Below are 23,049 nucleotides of genomic sequence, written 5' to 3'. Positions count from 1 at the left end.
ATTTGCCATTTTAATGCCCATTACACAATTTCGAGATCTTTTTGGAGCTCCTCAGAATCTTTTTTTGTTTTAACCACCCCTAAGCGATTTGGGATCATTAGCTGCTAACTCCTTATGAACAAGCTAAAAATCACAGGCTCAGACACCAATCCTTGGGGGACTCCACTTCCTACAACCCTCCATTGGGAGTAATGTCGATTTCTACTCTCTCCACTTTAGAAACTTTAGAAACATGGAAGTTTGTCCATCGTTTTGCTAAAGATCAGGTTGCATCCCCCCTCCCCTGCTCTGTTTGAACTTTATATACAATTTTGCCAGTACATTTTTTTAAATAAGCTTTCCTGTACCCTAGATGGCAGGAAACAGTTGGGGAAGAATCAATAAGCTTTGAGAGAGAGGGAATGCTTTTTGCTTCTGCCAGCGCCTAGTGGCAATATAGAGCCTCTCTAGGAAGTAACATACTTTCCTGTCCTTTTAGCTTTAGAGCCGCTGCAGTGTGTGTGTTGTGACTCTCTCTCTATGCAGCATTGCACAATTTAACACTCCTACAAAAGGAAAAGGCATACGCACAAGAAAACCAGGGACACTATCTGGTAAGCAATCTTCTATTATTTTATAACATATTTAAGTTGTGGTATGGAAAGCCGAAGGAATACTCAGCCACTCTTGGTATCTATTCTGCTGCATGCTTTTTATGTAAGGGTTGCAGACTTGGATGATGATCTGATGGTCTGACTGCAAGAGACACCTCCCCTTTCCCTGCCCTCAGAGTGCTTTTGTACAGTAAATTAACATAAACTCTCATGCAAGAAGGGAAGTAATTAGGATTGCATTTTCTCTCTTTAATGACAGAAATATGCAACCTCTTCCTTCCATATTGAAGATCCAACTACAGCAAATATCAGATGACATATTGCTATAATGGAGCTGGCAAAATCCTCATATCCTCAAGCACTACAAGACTACTTTTGAATCTAAAAGCATATCATGGTGATGAAATAATCCCGGAGAGTAAGGAGAGCCATGGATAGTTGAAATCTGCAGTCTTGGATCTTGCAAGCATTATTAAGGCTTTTTTTTTTTAAAGAGCCATATTGGTTGATAGAAGAACCTTCCAGTTAGGTAAAAATATTTATTATGTGAGGGAATGGGGGGGGGGAGGAAGGGAATACTGAACATATGTAGTAGGAGGTGTGGGTGTGTCTGGCTGAGTGAGGTGAGTGGGAGCTTGAGAGAGAAATGGAAAGCATGTTAAGTGTGTGCACACTAGAAGGGCTGGAAATCAGAGCTAAAATATGTGTCTGTAAAAAGGGCTGTCATGGATTTAATTTTGAGGAGAGAAAATCTGTTATTCCAAGCATATTGAATTGCAATTAAAACCCACTGAAATCACTGGATTTTTCTCTTGAGTAAACCTGAGAAGGATTGGGCTGTGAACAGCAAGGAGTGAGATCTCTTTTAAGGCGGCACTCTTTCCCATGCTTACTTTAAAGTAAGCCGTATTGAACACAGTGGGACTTTTGAGCAAACATGCATAGGGTCGGGTTGTCATGGAGGAAACAGGTGTCTGCAGCCATGGGAGAGAGTCTGAAATGAAGGAAGGTACGAGTTTGAAAGGAGTGGCCAATCTATTTCAGAAACACAGGAGACGATAATATATACTGAAGCAGACTGATTCTCAAACCCCATACCAAAGCAGTCCTACTGAAGTCAGTTTGTAGCAGCTAGTTAGGGATTGCAGCCTATCTGGTTCTGGAATGTGAATTTAAAGGAATGCGGGAAGCAAGGCTAAAGTTACACGTTGTCTTTGCAGCAACATAATCGGGGAGATAAACTGGAATTTGTAATGCAATGTAGAGAATGGAAGAGTTGTGTGGAGAACGTGAAGGGAATATGGAGCAGCAGAACTCAACTGAGATGAGAGGTGACTGCAAAACGAAAGGGGGAAAGGAATCGAGCAAGTCCCGAAGGGCTGCAGGGACCTGTAAAAAAAAAAAAAAAAAAGGGTTTAGAAATGATCTCGCTTATTCTCAAATTATTTCGTCCTGCCCCGTAACTTTGCACTGAACTGCGCAGTTGGGGGGCTTATTTACCCCCAGGCGTGGTATTTGCAGACGTGCTAACAGACACACACGCGAAGGCGCGCGCCGCAGCCTGGGTAGGATAGGGAGCACAACGCAGAGGGAAACATCCAAAGCTGCTTGCGAAAGCCCGCCGTTGTTGTTTTTTTTAGGTTTAACAAAATATATAGTAAAAATACAAAAACAACTCAAGGCGGCTGCGTGAGGGACTTGGGCTGCGTGCGCCACGTGTGGACGGTGTTCCTAATCCAGGCAATCGTCAATGTGAGCGTGCAGATCCTGGTCTTCGAAAGTAGACACGCGACAAGAAAAAAACCCTGTCACGTGTGGAAACCGACCAACAGCCCCCGCTCTTCTCCCTCTTGGGTGCATATGGGGGGCGGGAAGCAGATCCAATATTTCTGCGTGGAGAAAGAGGGCAGGGAGTGGGGCGGCCCGGCGCGGACCTACCCGGGCGTGCGAGAGGAGAGGTGGCGGTGGTGGCAGCGGCGGCGGCGGCAATGATGACGGGCGGTTGGCCGGGCCCTCGCTCGCCAACAGGCCCGCCCCTCGGGCCCGGCCACTGTGGAGCCTCCGCCCCTCAGGCGTCGCCCGCAGCCGCTGCGAGGTAACAACAAACCGCCCCCTTTGGCCGGTTCCCCTCCGGCTGCGGAGCGACGAAGTTCCCCCCCCCCCTCGCGCCTGCCTGCCGCATAGCAACCCTGAAGCTCCGGCGGCAGCGGCGGCCCACCTGACCTCCTCCCCCTCCTCCCCGCTATTCCGAGGGGCGTCGAGGGGGGAGGTGGGGGCGGGGAGGATTCAAACTTGGACGAACGTTGGCGGCGCCCCTCGGCTTAGGGGAGGGCAGGCGCGGGAGAATCACTGAGGGCAAGAGAGGGGCGCTGCCAGATAGTGCGCCGTTCACTCCGGCCGCGGCGGGGAGGAGCCCGCGCGACCCTTCCTGCCAGATAGTGAGGCGACTACGCCCCGCCCCTCCTCTGTCGTCACTCCGGCCAGGCCCGCCCCGCCTTCCTCCGCCGTAGGAGGTGCTGCTCCTCCTGCGAGCCAGCCAGAGCAGCCGAGGCGGCAAGAGGGAAACACAAAGGCGCGGGCGCTGCTGAGGTAAGCTGGCTCCTCGCACCCTTCTCCTCCGTGGGGTGCACTGGGTGGTATCCTGAGCGCTGGGAGTCCGGGAAGGGCGGCTGGTTGTTCATTTACTTTATCCCTCATACGTTTCTCGCTCAGGGGTGGGAGATTCAAAGTGTCCCTGTTGCTCTTGAGGGGATTTCTCTCTCCTTCCTCCCTCGCGCACACTTTCTTTTTGGAGGGAAGGTGTTCTGGGGGGGGGGGGATTTTTTACGTCTCCCGCCGCCAGTTCCGCCCACATCCTGAGCCATGTTTAATTCAAAGAGAGTCCAGCCTCACCCCCATCCCCCCCACCCCGATTCATGATACGAGATATCACTCCGTTTATTGTTTTGGGGCACCGTGTAGGGGGTGGGGCGCCACCACTGAACCTTCCGTGGAAGGAGGGCCTTTTGCTCATCCTAACTTCGGAGTTACTTATACTGTACCTACATCTGAGCACTAGGTGTGTAACACCGCCTCACAAAGTGAATTTGTGAATACTCACGTTCACCTTGTTTTGGGCTGCGGGGAGGGGGTTGTTGAGTGTCATCTGAGAGCTCATTCAGACCGGGGGAGGGGTTGAAACTTCAAAAGTTCTTTTAAGCCATTTAGATTTGGGGGCCATGCTGACACTTTTTGTTTCATTGGGGTGAACAACGCTGAATGGGCTAATGAGGCTTGGGCTCACCTTTGTGAGTTGTAGCCAAATGGTTTGCTGCATCCAGAATGGCTGCCCTGCTTACTTGCAGCTTGTGCAAACTAGTCAGTTTCCTAAGTGTTCTGTCCTCCAGCTAATTGCCATTGCATCCTTCACTTTGTGTGCGGTCCAGTTGCACTGATACTCTGCCAGTTGATCATCTGTGTTTTCTGTGGCTCCCCACTGAGGTGTGTTTTCCACCATCTCCCAAAGACTGTCTTTGGTATCTTACACTGACACATACTAGGTGTTCATACTGCTGTTGCTTGTAAACACGGAGCAGATTGCTTGTGCTGTTTGTCTTTTAAAAGTGTACACTGCTATTAATGTTGTTATATTTTTGGAGAGCACCCTTTCGTGGATATTGGCAGTGCAGATAGGATATTCCTCAACTGTCTGTGCCTATATCTGCCACATATTATTCTATTTACTTTGTTCTGTATTTGGTGGCTTGTTTCTTTGGATGAAATTTCATAAGAGGACTTGTAGGTAGAGAGAAGAATAGGTTTCTATGACCATTCAGAATTATCTGGCTTTCCAGTGAAAGTAATTTGTATGCAGAAATATACAGATATTATATCCATGATGCTTAAACCTGTGGGGGAGATCATTTTGCATAGAAGGGTAGAACATTAAAGTGCTTCACTGATAAATTTCTGCTTTTCGTTTTCCCTTTCTAGTTTCATGACAGGTTGAAGTGCAGTTATCTGTATCGGGAGTTCCACAGAGCTAAAAGAAACACACATTCCCTTCTCCTCGCAATTATTCAGTGCCTTCTTTGCTTGGTGGTCTCCTCTTGTTGGCACAGTTAGTGAATCTGTTTCTGCTCTCTTTACTAGGCCTTACAGTACAGTGGTACCTTGGTTCAAGAACAGTTTAGTCTATGAACAACTTGGATTAAGAACGCTGCAAACCCAGAAGTAGGTGTTTTGGTTTGTGAACTTTGCCTTGGAAGCAGAACATGTTCGGCTTCCTGTTGAGTGTGTTCCATTTGTAAATTGAGTCCCCCGCTGCTAATTAGAGGCTTCCTGTTGTGTCTGTTGGCTGTTGAGTCCCGAGCACCCACGCAACACAGAGGTGATATTTTGTTTTTGCTATATATTTTTTGTGGGTTTTTTTTACTGTGATTTGCTCTTTGTTTTATGGGATTGACTTGTGACTGTGGCTTGTGATTTCGTTTTTGTGACTTGTTTTTGTGTCTGTGTAGAACCCAGTTCAGCTACTGGTTGATTGTGTGACTGCAGAAATGGATAAAAGCCCCCCATCCAAACAATGACTATCAGTGCACGTAAGAATTTTTTATTTTTTATTTTTTATCATCTATAATACGTTCTTATTTATTTTATAGTACAGTAGTATAGTACATTGATTATTGCCTTCATTTTAGGGATCAGTGATCTCGTTAGATAGTAAAATTCCTGTTAAATTGCTGTTTTAGGGGTTGTTTTTCATCGTCTGGAACGGATTAATCCATTTTCCATTACTTTCTATGGGAAAGCACGCATTGGTTTAAGAATGCTTTGGTTTAAGAACGGACTTCCAGAACAGATTAAGTTCGTAAACTGAGGTACCACTGTACTGGGAGTGGGAGAAAGTACAGGGCAACATAATTTTGTTGCTACCCAATTGATGCTGCTGCGAATCTGTTGCATCGAGGATTCAAAGGCAGAAATGTAAGTGATGATGCTTTTGTATTTGACTGAATTACAAAACAAGCAGTGCACTTAGGGCTTGATGTTAGAAAGGTACTTTCAAATGTTGCAGGGTACAGAACACCTTCAGGTATTTGGCCAAGGAATACATTGTGGGATTCTCACAAGCGTATGCCTCATGCAACAGAGTGGCAAGGCCTTTGCACAGCACAGCCTCCAGCTTTTGTTATTTGTTGGCTACTTCAGATTCCTTCGCCTTCTGCATCATGTTTAAGAAGTTGGTCTATATTTGGAAATTCTCACACCAGTAAGAGCAACTGACATGTGAAAGGGTAGAAGCTTGTTTCAATCTGGACAAATATGAAGAAACAAAATCTGAATTTTTCTCATCTCTTTTTATGGAAATGAGTGTTTTATGTCTGCTTGACACTGCAGAGAAAACACAATAATTTTCAGAATAAAGAACAATTTGTTTTACTATAATGTTTTTGCTTCCTGTTATTATTTGTTGCCTGGTCCTTATAAACTGGCACAACTAAGGAGATGCTAGGTTCCTTACAATTCAGTAGTTTTTAGCTCCATGTTTAACAAAACGTTAAAGAATATATTCAATTTATAATTATTGCCTGAAGAAACTGTACGTTTTATAAACTAGATATGATGTTTCTTTGGTAGACAGAGTTTTACATAATGCATTAAGTTTCCTAAAGTAAAGACATGAATTTTGATACCGGTTCTTTCCTGAGAAAAAGGCAAGGGGGAAATGTTTACAGTGGACCCTCCGGATACGAATTAAATTCATTCCAGGGGTCCATCCACAACCCGAAAAGTCTGAAGGCAGAGGCGCTGCTTCTGTGCACGCACGTGGCGTGATCGAGCACTTCTGCGCATGCGTGGGCGGCGAAACCTGGAAGTATACACTTCTGTGTTTGCCACGTTCATAACCCGAAAGTTACGTATCCAGAGCAATATGTAACATCTATAGCTTGAACTAAATGAGAATGTTTGTTTTTAAAATGATGGGATCATATCAATAATGTCTAGTAATGGAACTTGGGTAGGTATAGATGAATTAGTCTATTTCTGGCCCATGTTGACATCACATATATTCATTTATAAGCTGTTCTGTTTCATCATTAATGGCTCCCAACTATTTAAATAACTATTAATAGCTATAGTAACTATTTAAATCACAAAAAATGAATTTAAATATATTTCTTTACACATTTCTAAATGTATTTTACCCTCAATTGTGTTTTTAAAATGCTATTTGGTGTGTTTGAATCAGGAACTGCATTGCAAAATTTGGAGAAGTACGAAATTCAAAGGACCACCAGGTTCCAATCTACGTATTAGTCTAGGCTGTACAAAATAGATCAAACTAAAAATGGAGACCAAACTAATCCCTAATCCAGAATTTGGAGGCATTTGCTTACAGCTTAGAGACACTGGTTTTAATAAGGGGAATGATTTTGTTTAATTAACAATTTTATGTAACCATACTCTTCTTGGTATAAGAGGAAAAGAGTACTGGTATTATAGTTCATAGTGGACCTATGGTGAGATATTTATTGGCAAATAATATTCCAACCCCCTGGATAATTTACTACTAATATGTTTTGCGATGTTGCTGGATATTTAAAAATCTAAGATAAATTTCAGAATTTAAATCAAATCAATTTCCAGAAATTCAGTAATTGGTATGCTGCAAACAAATTTATGGTTTTTGTAATAATGTTATTCTTTTTGTGTCCTGTTGTAAATATTGAGGAACGTTGGGACAATTGAAAGAAATTGGTATTATAGAGCAACACAGTAAATTACAGGGAAACAACTCTGTCCCATTTCTTTCACTCATTTCAGTGTTATATTCCTCTCTCTCCTTTGATTGCTGGAAATGCTATATATTCCTTTCCTACATGGTTAGTTCCTAAGTCCTTTAAAGAACAATATCCAGAAATGCTGTGTGTGTATTGGGGTACAGATGAGGTGGTATAAGGGTTCTGAAGGAAGGATTAATTTGGATTTCCCCATATGCCCCTTTTGGATCCTGGCCAGTGTTAACACATCTTCAAGTTCTCTGCAACAATGAAAAGGAGAAACCTGCTCTTCAAAAGAATGTGTTATAGTTCTAAGCCTCCAGTATTCTGTACTTCTTTATGTTATTTGCATTGCAATCACAGCCATGCAGATGTTCAGACACCATGCCAGTGGCTGTTGGCCAAGATATGGCATTCATCCTTACTCTGCAGGTGTCCATGAGCCTCTGATTGATGGAAGCTGGGATTGAATGGCAAAGGATGAATCACTCTGTTATTGTTCTGTTTTCCTGCCAGGTTTCTTGGTACTATTTGGTACTTTGCTGTAAGCTAAAAGAAAATAAATGGATAGTTAAGCAGCAGTGCAAGCTTCAAAGTGAGGTTGTGTAATGCCAATCGTTGGATTTATGAAGGTGAATTAAAATACATTATGTCGGGTGTTAGATCAGTGGAGGGCAGACTTTAGACTTGTGAGATGTGTCTTGTGTTTCACTAGAACTATGAGATCTACCAACTGGAGCAAAGTACCAAAATATATTGGGTTTTTTCTTAATATATATATTAATAATATAATATATATAAATAAAAATGCTGGGGTTTTTTTTCAGAATCAGAACCAAGCTGAGCTCACCACCCTTTTACACAATTATCAGTTCCTGGTTACCTCAAGCTTTCTTCATTTCAGCAGTCTTTTTGGGGGGGGATGGGTGTCATTTTATTATTGGTTATGTTGACATTATTGAGAGGCAGAAATCCTTGCAAATCACTCAGATGAGGATCTGCTGGTAGATTTCTGTCTACTGCACACCACTGATTTAGATATCTTGGTCTTGTTTGAAAGTTTGCAGTACTGTATAATGTACTGAGGTATATTTTAGACCTATAGTTTGGGTTTTTTAGGACACATCTCAAAATAATAATATAAAATATGTCATAAATTATTCAGCTTTTTGAAATAAGATTTATACCGCTATTCCTTCATAAAAGGTCTCCAACTGCTATAATTCATTTCTAAGCGTTCACGAATCTTTGAAATCAAAACATGACTTAGAAGTTGGTTACCAATAGCTTGCAATCTAAAGGAAGTTTAGAGACTGAAATAATATCTGCCATGCATTTGTTTTTATTTTTTAAGATACATGGAAAATGTTTGACTGCCTTGTGTAGCAGTTTCTTTTTAAAGCTATAAATACTCCTCACAGCACAACTGGTGCTCTTTGACACAGTAAAGCTAAAGCAAGGATCATAGTTGGAGACTCTTCCGAATGTTTCAGGATTAAAAGATGCACCCAGTGAGTGCCTTTTCTTTCTAGTTACCTTTAGCTTCTGTATAAAGCTGTTACCAGCTATAGTTAGAGATGATCCTACTATTGTAGGTATACAAACTAGAAGCAGCACTTAAGTTTTTGTTATAAGCTGATAATGTGGTAGTAATTATGAAAAGCTTGATTAAGTTGGTTAGGAATTTTTCCATATTTAAAATCCAGATAAACAAATACTAAGCAGCAACAATACATCACTGGTAGTAGTAGAGTCTCCAAAATTTCACCTGTACTTTGGGTTTTTTTATTATGCAGCAATGTAATCATTCAAATAATCTATTTTAATCTTCAAACAATATTCTGTGCTTTCTGCATCTAAACAGACAGCAGGAACACAACCATTATTCATAAATAATAAGTGGGACATATTTTGTATTGTTGACTTGCACTTCTGTAGATCCCCAAGAGAGGCATCTTTGAATACATACCTGACTAATAAAGTTTCACCACATCTATTTGCTTAACCGTTATGATGGTGCTTGCATTTAATATATTAAGTGATCTTTTAGTTCTATGCGAACAAACCCTGGCGTGGCTGCAAGGAAGAGATTGGAAGCATCCAATTTCACCTTGGATTCAAGTTGCCCTTCAAAACATCCATGCTGATTCAAGCACTATGTCTTTTATAAAGTCATCCAAAAATCTCTGGATCATCTGATAATGGCCAGTGTCGTGTCTACAAAGATTGCCATGCAGAACTTTGATCTCAATCTTTCAAAATTGTCTATAATTTTAAGATAGTGATCTATTAGTTACCTCGCATGATGTAACATTTCTAGTATCTTGGGTTATTTTCAAGCATCACAAGATTACTTACTTTCAGACTATTTCTACCTCATGCTCTATGGCATTTTGTATACTGTGTTAATCTCAGAAGTGTGTGAGCTTCTTGAAGTTGCCTAGGGCGACTTTATCACCCATTCTCACCCCAATCTAATAAGGGAGGATCAAGTAGCCACTCAGTGTTACTCCAGACAAGGTGAGGTTAGGAACCTGGGATCACTCTGCAATAGGACTGGACGATATATATTGTCCAAAACTTGTTTGAAGTACATATCATGATATCGGATTTTGACTTGGCAGTACATTGCAAATCATGATGTGTGTTAGAGCTGGGTGATAAATAACCCAAAACAGGTTTCAAGTCCATATGATACTGGTTTCCTAATTTTTTACCTGGCAATATATTGTGAATAATGATCTGTGCATGTGCTATGCAAAAATCACAATGTGGGGAAAACCATGAAGATGGCCAATGCCTCTACATAGCTCCATCCTTTTTCCAGACTTTGTGATATAGCTGGATATCTCCCAGCCCTACTCTGCAACAACTCAACTCAAATCAACAGCCTCTCTACCAATGCTTGCCACAGTTTATTAGTATAATGTATGTACTTCATCATAGTGTGTTTGGGCAGTACCTGAAATACTGAGCCAGTAAGATAGTTGAACTATATCAAACTTTATTTTCCCTTCTCTCCACATCTAACTCTGTTTGTATATCTCATGTTTATTAGTTTGTAAATGAAATGGAAACACTTCAAAATAAGGTTTCTGCATGCACAGGTGATTTCCTAGCCACAGAGGTATTTGTAAATTTAAAAAGAAAATAAGATTTGTTAACAACACATAGCAAACAAGCAGCCCAACAAGGATCTTAGTAAATGCTTCTGCAGTTGAAACTTTGGCTTGGCTTAAAACTTCCATAGTATTATTTGAAATGTCTTATTTTAATAAAATACATTTTAATCCTACAGAAAATATTTTTCTCTTCCCTCTATCTGCTTCAAGTATGGGGGAGGGACACATAGAATATTCTGTTTTCCATGTGATGGAAGTGACTTAAATTAGAATCCTTATGGATTTCCAATGGTGAAAGATTGATCTCACTCTTTTTCTTTGTGTGGCTTGGCATTCAAAATAGGTATGACTCATGTATGGCATATAACAGATTGAAAGGATGATCATAAAATTCTTTTCAGAACCGTTTGCATAGGTTTTAAGAAAAAAAATAGAATCATGTTGTTCCAGTTGAGTACAGGCGTAGTGCCCATTTGTGAGCTCAGTGAAACGCTGTGTTTCCCCCATGGCAATAGGACCTCAGAGGCAGAGAAGAGGAATGTTTCAGGTGATGTGCCCTCTCATAGTCCTACATCCTGCCACTGTGCTAAGGCATAGAGTCTAGATAAGTGGTTCCCAATTAGCTAATTACTGAGAACCCCCTATTTTTCAAAAGCCAAGCCACGGATCCCATACTTTTGAAAATTTTGATGACTCCATGGTAGTTACCTCTGCAAAGCAATTTTTTGAACAGAATGTGGGGTAGCCCTTAATAAGCAAAGGGCTTTAGGTATATTTAAAAAACAACAGCAGACTAGGGCTGAGCGATACCTGGTTTTCAACATTGTGATACATCAGTGGCTATACATTGTGATATTCTGATATATCACAATGTCTGAAATTGGAGATCAGATGTGGCGGTGAGGGAAGGAGCAGTCGCAGAGGTTGGGTGGGTGGGGGAGGAGAGGAAGCAGGGTCACCTTCACTGCATGGTTTGAGTGGGAGGGGATGGGGTTGGGGGTGCATCAAGCTGCTTTCAGCAGGGCAGGCAGTGGTGGCAGCCAGTGAAGATGGACATCCGCTATGACTGCTGCTGCTTTCCTGCTGACTTACGTGAGGAGCGAAATATTGCTGTGTATTGCTGGGTCAAAATTGTTGTTGCAGAGGGATTTCAAAACCGATTTTATCCAATATATTGAAAAATCGCACAGCACTTAAAACAGACCATAAAATTTGTAATATTAGCATGCAGAAATGACAAAATAATAGTTGGGGTGGAGGCAAAGGATGGGGGCGCAGACCCCCTGGGTGCGTTCCGCGGACCTCCAGGGGTCCCCGGACCCCTAATTGGGAACCACTGGTCTAAATCTTTTATCACACAATGTATCCACAATATGTAATTAATTATTTCTGTAGTTCTTTCAATAATACAAAGTATATTGTATTGTATTACCTATCAGGTTGTCATAATATGATGAAAACTTATCAACTCACTGGGCCATTATCCAGGGAGCCTTTTTTACTTGAGTATTGATCTGTTTACACATATAGCCTGCCTTCTGTCATGAAATACGAGGCAGCATACATGTTTTACTAGGTAACTTTCCTTTGGCACTGGCCAGGCCCAGATTCACTTAGCACTGCCACGTTGGTTACCTCATGTGCCTTCATTCCATACCATGAGATGTGTGTGAGTGCTTGTATCTGCATATGTGAGCTTGCAGCAGCAGCAGCATTTGTCACATTGAAAACTCTCTTTGAACTTTGGGAGTTGAAATAACTGAGCCTGTATCAGGCCCATAGAGAGCTTGCCCAGGGCAGCCAGTCCGAGTCGGCTGCTTCCACCAACTTAGCCCTCCAAGGCCTGGGGCAAGTGTAACCCAGCTTCTGCCTCCCCCAGTACAGACCTGGCTTGAATGGAGGGGAAAGATTGTGGGAGGCACCTGCTGTTTCAAACACTTTTTTTTTTTTGCACAGACATCTTCCCACATGCTTTTGGTTTGAGCTCAAAACCTTCAGGGTTGTAGTTGAGCAAAAGTTAGATGCCTCTAACTCAGGCATGACACACTTCCTTTTTAGTGTAATTTATGGCAACTGGTATGTTTTTTCTCCATACCTATTTGATTAAGTCAAAGCAGATTTGACAATTATCTTTATCCTCAAAACATGAATAGAAGGATAGTGAAGAGAGAGTAACCAACCTGGTTTGCATACCATTTCTCCTTTTTCAGGGGTTTGCAACATATCTATTGAATTTCCTGAATTTCAGCAAAACATTTACCTTCAGTTTTGCCCTTGGTCTTTGCCTAAGGCTGTGCATTAATATTAATATTTAAACCATTAATTAAAACATTTAACATAGCATTCGAACAAAGGATGGCTGAATTGTGTAATGTCTGGTTTAATTCATAAAGGTGAAATAGCCTGAAGCTTTACTTTTGAGAGAGGCCTCCACCCAGTATTCCAACATAAAACAACCTTACTTCATCAGGTAATCTCATCTTCCACCTTTGTAATATAAATTGTATGCTGCTTCCATTGCCTAGGGTTAAATAAAATACTCTCTTGAGTTCCTTCTACTCGAACAAAGGTTTTGTTAGAGTGCTTAGAAAAACAATAAGGCTCTCTTTTATACAAGGTGACCTTTGATATATTTTGGCTTCAGGTTTCACAAGGACCTGTTGTAAAAGATTTTGGTTACAACCCTCACCTGACTATAATATGTTGGTGGTTAATTGTCAAAACATGTTTGAAGTTGAAAAGCAAAGCATGGTTGCCTCATCGAGTAAAGTGGAGATAATTGAATCTTTTACCTTGTGATACTTGCACAATTCTTTATAATCAATTGATTGGTAGAGCAAAAGCTGCCTGATATTTACATTTTACTAAATACAGAGTTGTCAAAGTTAGCTCCTTTTATTGCACAATAAAAATAAATCCAAGAGTGCTTTACTTATTGATTAACTTGGAGGAATGTGTACCTTGCATATGTTTCTAAATTGAGAAGGACTGTCAAGGACAGGGGTGAGCAATGTGGCCAAGGACCACATTAGAGCCAGAGGGTAGGCTGATTTGCATACACAATTGGCATACCATAGTGAGCATTCCTCTGCCTAGTACCTTGGTTGTTATGTACCTTGGAGACCTTTATAGATCAAGTATTGCTAACCCACATTTTTAGACTCCTAAGGTAGCCTGTTAGAAATCATGAGGTTTGATATATAGCAGTGGAATTCTCTGTTACTGGAGTAGGGAACCTTTGACCATCCATATGTTGTTTGATTGAAGCACCCATGATCCCTGATCATGGAGTTCTGTTGCTGGGCTGATGGAATCTAACAACATCTGGAGGACCACAGGTTTCCCAACCATGCTATACATACATTTGAGTAAACATAGGACTTTTACTTGTAATTAATTAATCCTTTTCAGATTATGTGCTCTCTTGGTTTCATATATCTTTCTATAAGCTCAGAAAGCAACACACCCCCGTGTGTTTTTAGCAGGAACCTTTAGGCCTTCCAAAACCTGGAGGGTGGATTATTGCATGTCAAAGGTGACTTTATTTTCTCCAATGTGCTTCTAAATGTCATTACTCTGCCCTCAACAGAGCTTAATGTAAGGCATATATTGTTCATTAACCTGCTACATTAAGGACAAATATTAATGAACATGAGATAAGCAGTGCTTTAATTTAGTTTGCATTTCAGTAGTGTTGAATGACAAATGGAGATATGTGGGGGGACTTGGATTAGTAAAATTTCTTGGACTAATAGTGTTTACAGATATTTGCAATGCTGACTAGTCTGATCAGTTTTAAATTAAGCTTTAATATTACAGTATTGAATACTGTATTAAGAGAAACAATTGTATTTTTTCAGAGAGATGTCTGTTTTGTGCCCTGCATGGTCTGTTCTCAGGAGCTGGAGTCATGTGTAGGTCAGCAATAAAACAATAGAGCACCCGATGTCAGTGAAGTTAACTCTCTATGCAAAGAAACAAAACAGCTTAGTCCTACTGGTCATAGTAACCCTTCCCCGTAGGTCTTGCCCCAATTAAGTAGTTGCGAGGACTGAAGGTCTCTGCTTTCCCACCGTTCTCTAAGATGCTTCCCTCGGTTCCTTCCCCAACAGCCTAAGGCTCCATTGCCTTGCCTCTTGTTGCTCCACGCTCTTCATTTCTCTGTGTATTCTGGGAGACCAGGGAGGAAGGGAGCTGGTCGCAGCAGGACGGGGAGACTCCCTGGACTCTTCAGCAACCAGCCTCATCTCTGTCTCCTGGCCTTCCTCCTCTCCAGTCTCTGAATCAGAACTGCTCTCTGCCTCAGCTTCTTCCTTCTCACTAAACCCTGTTGTCTTTTCATCTTCCAACAGCTCCTTTTCCCAGTCTGCTCCATCTTCTCCCTCTGAGTACTCATCATCATCCCCAGCTGGGGAACCTCCAATCCCCTGACTCTGAGCCTTCTTCCCCTGGGGGTTCCCTTGGTGGTTTCCCAGCTGGTGCCTCCCACCACTCTTCTGAATCCAGCCAGTCCATAACATCTGTATACTTCTCAGTCAGCTGATCTAACCTTCAGGATTTAGTTAAACCAAATATTTCTATAATATTGTAATTATGTCTATAAACCGGTATTCAGTAAATTTATATTTGCTTTATCTGTCTTAATATGATGGAGTATGATCTACAAAGGTCAGAATAAACTGGCAAAAAGGTTGTATGTGACTTACTTATACCTGCAAGTAGATCAATCAAGTTAATCATGACTAAATTAAATCCATTGATTTCAGTGGATCTGCTGTTCAATATGGCTTAGTCATATACTATATGAAATATGTATTATGTTACAGTTTTCAAGCATGTGAAAGTCTTGTATGAAGAGAACAAAAAACTGTATTTTAATCTTGTATTTTGATTACAGTCTTCCTCAGTTTTCCTTCCAAATTTATGACATTTATTACTTCTAGAAGTATTTTCTGAACACTTGCCTTTGGGTGGGGGGGGGGAGTTATTGGGTTGTTTTTGTTTTGATTATGTATTTTGTGGTTTTGTATTCTGCTTTTATCCTTTGAACAACCCTAAGAACTGTGGGTATAGGGCAGTATAGAAATTAATAATATATAATATAATATAATATAATATAATATAATATAATATAATATAATATAATAATATGTAGTGGGCTGAATAGATTAATAACAAACTAGTAGCTTTATATACCAGGGTTATTCTGCAAAAATGTCAACTTATATTTATTTTCATATATTCTGCATCATTTTAAATATACTTTTGCAGCCTTTCATTATCTGGCAACAGTTTTTCAAACTGACATTTTGTTTGTGAGTAAAACAACCATACTTGTGACACGCAAGATGACCCAGATTTTTTCTAATTTTTTCTAAGCTTCAGTTAAATACACCCCCCAAAAAGATAATGGGCTAATGATATTTTATTTCAGGGGTCACCAGCCCTTGTAGACTAGTGGACAACTTTTCAAATTTTGAGGGTGTGTTGGGCATGCCTGTCACAAAATGGCTACCAGGAAGGGGGCAATGCAAACACAAAATGGCTGTGGTAGGAAGTGTTAAAGCAAGTTAAGAAGGCAAGTTTAATGTAGCACTGCTGAGGAGGTATGCCCAATATCCAATTAGGTTTGTGTGCCCTACGCAACCTAGACGCCATAGGCAGAAGGAGTATTAATCAACCTAAACTTCTGCTTATATTTTACATTACCATACAGTAATGTATATTGTGTGGTATGGGGAAGAGGACAAGATACGGGTTCTGAATGAGTAGATGTATATGCTAGTATTCATCTTTGGCTGTCAAGATTTCACATCCACTTCTATGCATGCTTTAAATGCAGAATTAAATCCCACAGTGTTCAATAGGACTTTGAACACGACTACATTCTTAGGGAGTTGAATATGAAAGGGTCCTCCGGGAACATTAAATATGACCTATTTTCATTTCTACTTCAGTTCTGCGTTGTCTGCATGATGATGTAATCATAGTTCCTCATCTTACATTCCAAACAAGAAATAAAGAGCAGGTACCGTTGATATTATACATTTTGGCCTCTTCTGAAAATAGGATTATATTATATAAACATTACTCGCAAATCCCACTCCTGGTTACATAAACTTTAACAGCATCATGATAAATGCAAGAGGCTAACCTCAGCTCCTTCAAAGTCCCCAACATGTGCAAAGAGAATTGAAGATGGGGGTTGAGCTATCAACTTGCAATCATCTTTGTTCAAGGGACCACAGTTGTGCTCACTCCTGGTGAATGCATCTGTCATCCTTGTGACTTTCCTCAGGATCGGTCAGATCTCATGCTGAGGCTCATCAGAAATCAAAGAGATATCCTTCACCCCCACCTGCCTTTTTCGGGCTCTGGAAATTAGAGGAATGACTCGCATCTTTTGCTAAGCTGCCAATAGTCTTCCAAACAGTAAAATATCTCCCTTCATGGCTCACAATGTTTGCAGTGAAGCTGGAGTGACCCCAGAACTCAGTGTGATGTTACAAGTAAGACTTGTTCCTTCCCCCTTACAGAAAGGACAGAGTTGGTGGCTGCCACAAATTTTGGCAGTCTATGAAGTCTACCCTAGGTCTTCTTTCCAGAATTCTCTGTACATTCCAAAGGGCTCAGGTGTGGGGTTTGTGATCACTACACATTAAATATTGTTTGGACACTCGGTAGTACTATATAGTAAAATTCAGTATGAAAACCTAATCACACAGATGCTATTGAATCAATCTTTTCCCCACAGAACTCATGACAGTGGCATGCAGGGACATTTAAATTATGACACTTAGCTATGAAAATATTAGCAATTTCTTCCCTTAGTTCTGTTACATCTGCGAAAGGTTATTTGCCTTTTGGGCTTAAAGTGTCAAAGTGTGAGCAAAGTTACCACTATACTAGATAGTATTCCCTTGGCTGGAAAACACAGTTCACCACTATAGTGGTAGAGGGCAAGCTGGAATGAGCAGCAGAGCTGAAAACTACTGAGGTGGGAGGAAGAGACTTTATGTGCTAGTCAAGGCTAAGAAAATGTAACTACTGTTGGAAATACAAAAAGCTGCTTTCTTTTGAAACATAATTGTATATATTGTTACAGGTATCATTATCCTAACTGATGTAGCCATGCTCTTCATCTTCTCAGCAGTGCATGTTTAATGCCTAAATGTAAAGCTGTGAACTAGTTCACTCAAAGCTTGAGATACTTATGAACTTAAAAGATTTGTGACACTCTGGATGTTTTTGAGTTGGGAGAATTTTATCTGAGAACTAGTATATTGAAGCATACAGACTGCAACTCTTTTATAAAATGAAAAGAGCAGGTGACAGGGAATCCTTATTCTCCAAAGCCTAGAAAACCTGCTGACTACCATTTAGTTCTCTCACAGCTATTAAATTGTCCTCATTGGATAAAAAAACAGTTTCTCCAATCACATGCTGCTTAATAGGTGACTGCAGTATATGTGCTGTGGCAACAAAATACATAATTTCTGAGGGTTAGGAGAATGGAAGCAATTACTCATGCTTTCTTGACATAATAATCAAGTACAATGATGAGCAACACATGTGCCATTGGATCCATTTTCTTGCAGCCTGGAACCATTTTAACAAAACATGTCTCCTTTTTCCCACCCCCTCACTTATCTGGGATTCATACCTGCCACAAAATTAAGGTTACTCTTTCCCTTGAAACTTGTCCCTGCATTTTTTAGAAGTATGTTTTTTGAGAGGTTTCTGGTGCCCACCACTAAATCTGGTGAGTAGGCAAGGAGGTGAATAGGTTAGTATTTTCTTCTCATTTTGTTCAAAGTCAGAATGCATGCTAAACTCTGTATGTAATGGCCATGGTATGATTTCAATATGTTGTACAATCCATTAAACTTCTATTACTCATCCCAGTCTCTCAGGATTGATCATACTAGAAATTCAAACTGAAACAGATAGTAATTGCTCAATTTCAAATGTAAATCTATGACAAGATTCTAAATGTGGGAATGAAAGTATGGGAAGTTACAAAAATTAATATGTAGCAAGGGAAAATAAATAATTGAGAAAAAAGTATAAAAGTAGTATAGCTTGCTACTTTTAATGTTTGATTATTTAAAATTTATTATCTAATTTTGCCATAAAACAAAACAATGACAGTGTCTTTCCAGACATGTAAACAAAATTCACCATGACTGAATAAGTGAGAGTCATAAGAGGATTATAGGGAGAGTCAAATGAGGGCAAAACCATGACATGATTACAATGTAGCTTGACTCTGGTTATTTCTGTGTGCTTAAGTTACTTTTCTGATCTGCATGCCCTTCTCAAGGCTAACTAGCAGGCATGCTTTTTTACTTCCATGTAGAAATAAGAACTGCAGTAAGAATGCTGCTCTGTGCAAATGAGCAAGGAAACTTAATTTCAGTTACTAAGAGATCTGTCACCTTCTCAAGGTCAGATGCCATTCCAGTAAATTCCAGTTTTGTACTGTAACATCTGGTCTTGTACAGCAGTTTCTGACCTGGAGGTTGATTACTTGGAAAGATCCACAACATGTCTTGTGTTACTCAGGTTCTGGAGCTGGCTTCTTCCACTTAAGAACAAAATACAGTCGTACCTTGGAAGTCGAACAGAATCCATTCCGGAAGTCTGTTCGACTTCAAAACGTTCAACTTCCAAAGTGTGGCTTCTGATTGGCTGCAGGAAGCCAAGGCAACTTGAGTTGGATGAAGAGATGAATAAATGCCAGACAAGTTTTGAGTCTAGACAAATTATGATTGTATGTGTGGGGTTGGAGATAGATTTTTTTGTGGGAGATTGTGTTTATTTCTGTTATTCCCTGCCCAATTTGAATTCCTACATCTATGTCTCACTTTCTATGCTCACTTTAAAAATCATCAGTTATGATTAATGTACACATACATTTTACTTCAAGGCCTTCAGTTTTGCTTTTGTTGAGTTTGCTGTATAGTTTCTCATTCAAGAAAACAAAATGTCACATAATCTTGGGGTCCATTCACTTGTTTGAAGAGTGTCTCATAGGTAACAGTTACTATAATGCATCCATATTATTTAAAATGCATAGATTTAGATTGCAGTACAAATTGTTTAAGATCAGGTTTGATTTCTTGGCTTCATCAAACATCTGCAGTAGGGGAAAATATTTTGTATAGACTTGATGCTTGACAAAAAAATGTGTTTACCTACAGTAGCATCCAAAGGAAAGGGAAAAAAACACTTTCAGAAGTTGGTCATTTCCATAACTTGATTAATAATGAATTTCAAATGTGAATTTATCAAGTGATTACAAACCTATGTGTTTAATGCTTCATCTTGTGGCATACTGTATGTTGCTAGCTCTGGTAACTGTTGTCGAAAGGAAGTAAAATAAAAACTATCAGTGTCTTCTTAAAAATACCCTTTATAATGCAGTTTTCTCTGTTTTTCTTTATTATAGTATTTTTAAATCCTTCCTTGATTTCTATACATGTAAGATAATAGTTGCTGGAAAGTGTTTTAGAGGGATTACTTGGACTTTTATTTCTACTAGGTTGTTTTGTTTTGTACTGAAATTGAACTCTTAAAAGAAGTCTGGACACTTTACTAAGATATTAAGACTTTGCTATGGTTACTTGATTGAATGCAGCCATGGGAATGTTGACAAAGCCAAGTTCAGGGGCGGATGTTTCATTTGCAGTGGAAGGTCACAGAATTATACAGAAGAGCTTTCACCAGTGGGGGTGTGGAGCTGACATATCTTTGTATCACACCAAACTGTCCTGGCAAAATGTTTCTCAGCAGCCAAGGGACAGTTGATAATGGGAATATAGTGTTTCAAGTTAGGATTATAAGCCTTACTCATTAACATCGCAATACAGGCCGTTGGATAAATCTTACAGAATGCTGGATATTTATTCGTTATAGTCTACTCATAAAAATAAGTCTGAAAGATTTGATAATAAATTGTTAAGCTGGGATAATTCTGGATATTAGGGTTCTACACTAAGATTCTTACTTGATGAATCATCTGGCTTTTAAGCTTCTGTGCAATTGCTTTAACTAATTGGGATATTACGAGTTTCTCAATATATTTCCTTTTTTGAGACTACTTCAGCATATGTTGCAATTTGATACTCTTTCTAGAAGGGAAGGTTGTTTTTATTTATTTTTTCTCCTTTAATCATAATAGGGAAACAAGCAAGTGTGCCCTTAAACAGTCCCACTGATTTAATCTTCCGGTTAAAGATTGAAGCACTGCTTTACACAGGCCTCCTGTTAAGCCTGGAGTTGGGGGAGGGGGTTGAAAATTCTCCTGGCAGATCTGCTACACTTCCAAGGCACTCATATAGCAATTGCTGGGAAAATCCTCTTCTTCCTTCCTCCAGGCTTAGATGGAGGGCTGGAACTTGTCTATTTCACTCTGTGCTTTGGAGGTATTTAGAATTCTTCTGAAGTAAAGCATGACGTGGACAGGCTGCAACTGTTCTGCGTTCAGAAAAGGAGATTGTTCTTAACCTTGCAGTGTATTTTAGAGGTACTCTGAGCACGTCTAAAGCTCAGTTTGTTGTCAGATAAGACCCCTACTTCTCCACCATTTAGGTAAGGACAGGAGCCTGACAATCACACATTTTGACTGTAGCTGCTAAGGCCAGTAAAGCTTGTGAACTTCACTATGTATGTATAAAACGTATTATTGTTCTCAGTGCAGTGCAGTAATGGTGTACTTAAATGAGATTTTCGTAACTACCGGTAAATTATTCCAATGGTACATTTTTATACATGGATTATAACTCATACTTGTTTATATATGAAATGTTGAATTTAATACTACTTCTGTAGGAGCTGTAATGCATTAGGAAAATTAATTAGTCATATAAAACAAATATTTTATTTTTTTAAGTGAGCTTTAGTTTTGTTTGAATGCACTTGCAAATTAGAAAATGAGTGGGTTGTGGGTTTTTTGGTTTTTTTTAATGCCTGAATAGTCACTTCAGAAATAACCTCTTTCTCCTTTAAAACACCTTTGTGCCTACTCTAAACTCCAGAGTACTTTTCCTAGCGGTCCTAAATTCCAGTGCTGGGAAGCAGGTGGCAGGACATTTTTGGAAGTTAATACAGATCCTACAAAGTCTATGCATTAGATGTTCATGTGTTTTGTTTCTGTCTTAGAAATGTGACTGAACTGTAGAGGCTTTATTCCTTAATGCTTTATTTTCAAGTAGCATCTGTGGTCCCTTTCCATTTATAGAAGAATCCTTTTCCGCTTATGTGTGGTTTTATAGAGCCTGGAAACTTTCTCTTCTTCCCCACCCCCTTCTTGTTGCAAATTGAATGCTTGGCATTAATTTATTAAGATTCCTTCAGCCAAATCTGTACTTACTGGCTTCAACCACACACAATCCATTGTACCCTGTTAAGGTACTTCCCCTGAATTTATGGCTCTTTGGGGAGTTTCTAGTATCAAGGAATCTTCAGTCAGCTGGAAACAATTGTATAATTAAGAGGCATTGAGTAGATAGAATGGTTCTACATAATTGAAGCAAGCAATGGCATGTTTGGCTATAGATGGTGTTTTCAGCAATTTATTTGTAGGCTTTACTTTTTCTTTTCCCTTAAGTGTCATTTCAAACTGAATCAGCATGGGTGCTTCCAGTAAGTTTATCCAATAGCAACCAGTTCCAGCCTTGCTCTCCAACTCCAACTGGAAGCATTGTATTCATCTCTTGGTAGGACTGAAGGTAGGAATAATAGTGGAAGCATTTTAAGAGAATCTGTTTCTGTTACATTGGTCATGAGAAAGACCACTTTTTGCAGTAATACTGTAAAATAGCAATCTTCTTTTAAAGCAAATATGGCAAAAAAAATCTGGCTGTACATCTTTGTATCAGTTTGTTTGTTTTTTAACCTCAAAAACAGCAAACTGTAACACACATCTTTATTTAACTGGAATTGTTATACTGCCAACTCTCTACACACAGCTAATATACACATATTACCCACCCTGTTTGAGTTTATTCAGGGCTGCATCATCTTCGAACTTAGAACTATCTGTTACTATTTTCACAAGGAAAAGTTTAACCATACAACTAACACATGCCTATTTCATTATTAATTTTGACTCTTGAATATTAGCTCAAGAAATATAGCCAAAGTTTCCTCTCTTTCAAACAATTAAAATAGTAATTATTTTTCAAAAAATGTTTTGAGCATTGCAGAAGTTTTTAGTTTTAGGATTTAAAAAATTGAAAGCAAGAAAATTCTATGGATGCTTATTTTACAATTCAGTCAATTAAGTGCCAGATTAAATAGTTTACTGTTTTCCATCTGATAGATAAAATATGAACAGTATCATTATTCAAAATGACTCATAAGTTGCTTAGATAGCCAAATACTAGCTTTTCTTGGGAGTGACTCTTTAAAAGCCATTTGCAATTTCATCCAACTGGCATGTCAGTATTACAAAACAGGCATGGCCGGTGTCAGGACAATAGATTGTTACAGCTTGTATTAGTAATGCCTTAAATGCATAATCTTTGAATCAAAACATGAGACATGCATGTAGAGTATGTTGCCTGT

General features: G+C 39.7%; 1 protein-coding gene across 8 annotated transcripts in view; it reads left to right on the top strand.

Annotated features, from left to right (window-relative positions):
* The first annotated feature begins 445 nt into the window (after window positions 1–445).
* ADD3 (adducin 3) overlaps window positions 446–23,049 on the top strand; it is a 98,238-nt gene continuing 75,634 nt past the window's right edge. For 2 of the 8 annotated variants that reach the window (XM_081863417.1, XM_081863420.1), the window contains exon 1: window positions 446–593. The gene's annotated coding sequence lies outside the window, so the exon portion shown is untranslated. Of the gene's footprint in view, window positions 594–2,762; window positions 3,183–5,092; window positions 5,174–23,049 lie in introns of those variants that run through there. The other 6 variants (XM_081863419.1, XM_081863421.1, XM_081863418.1 and 3 more) reach the window with 6 other exon arrangements.

The sequence above is a fragment of the Podarcis erhardii genome (genome assembly GCF_964252035.2).
Source record: "Podarcis erhardii genome assembly, chromosome: 5".
Lineage (NCBI taxonomy): Eukaryota > Metazoa > Chordata > Lepidosauria > Squamata > Lacertidae > Podarcis > Podarcis erhardii.
Note: the sequence above shows the minus strand (reverse complement) of the source record. Positions and strands in the feature narration are given on the sequence as shown.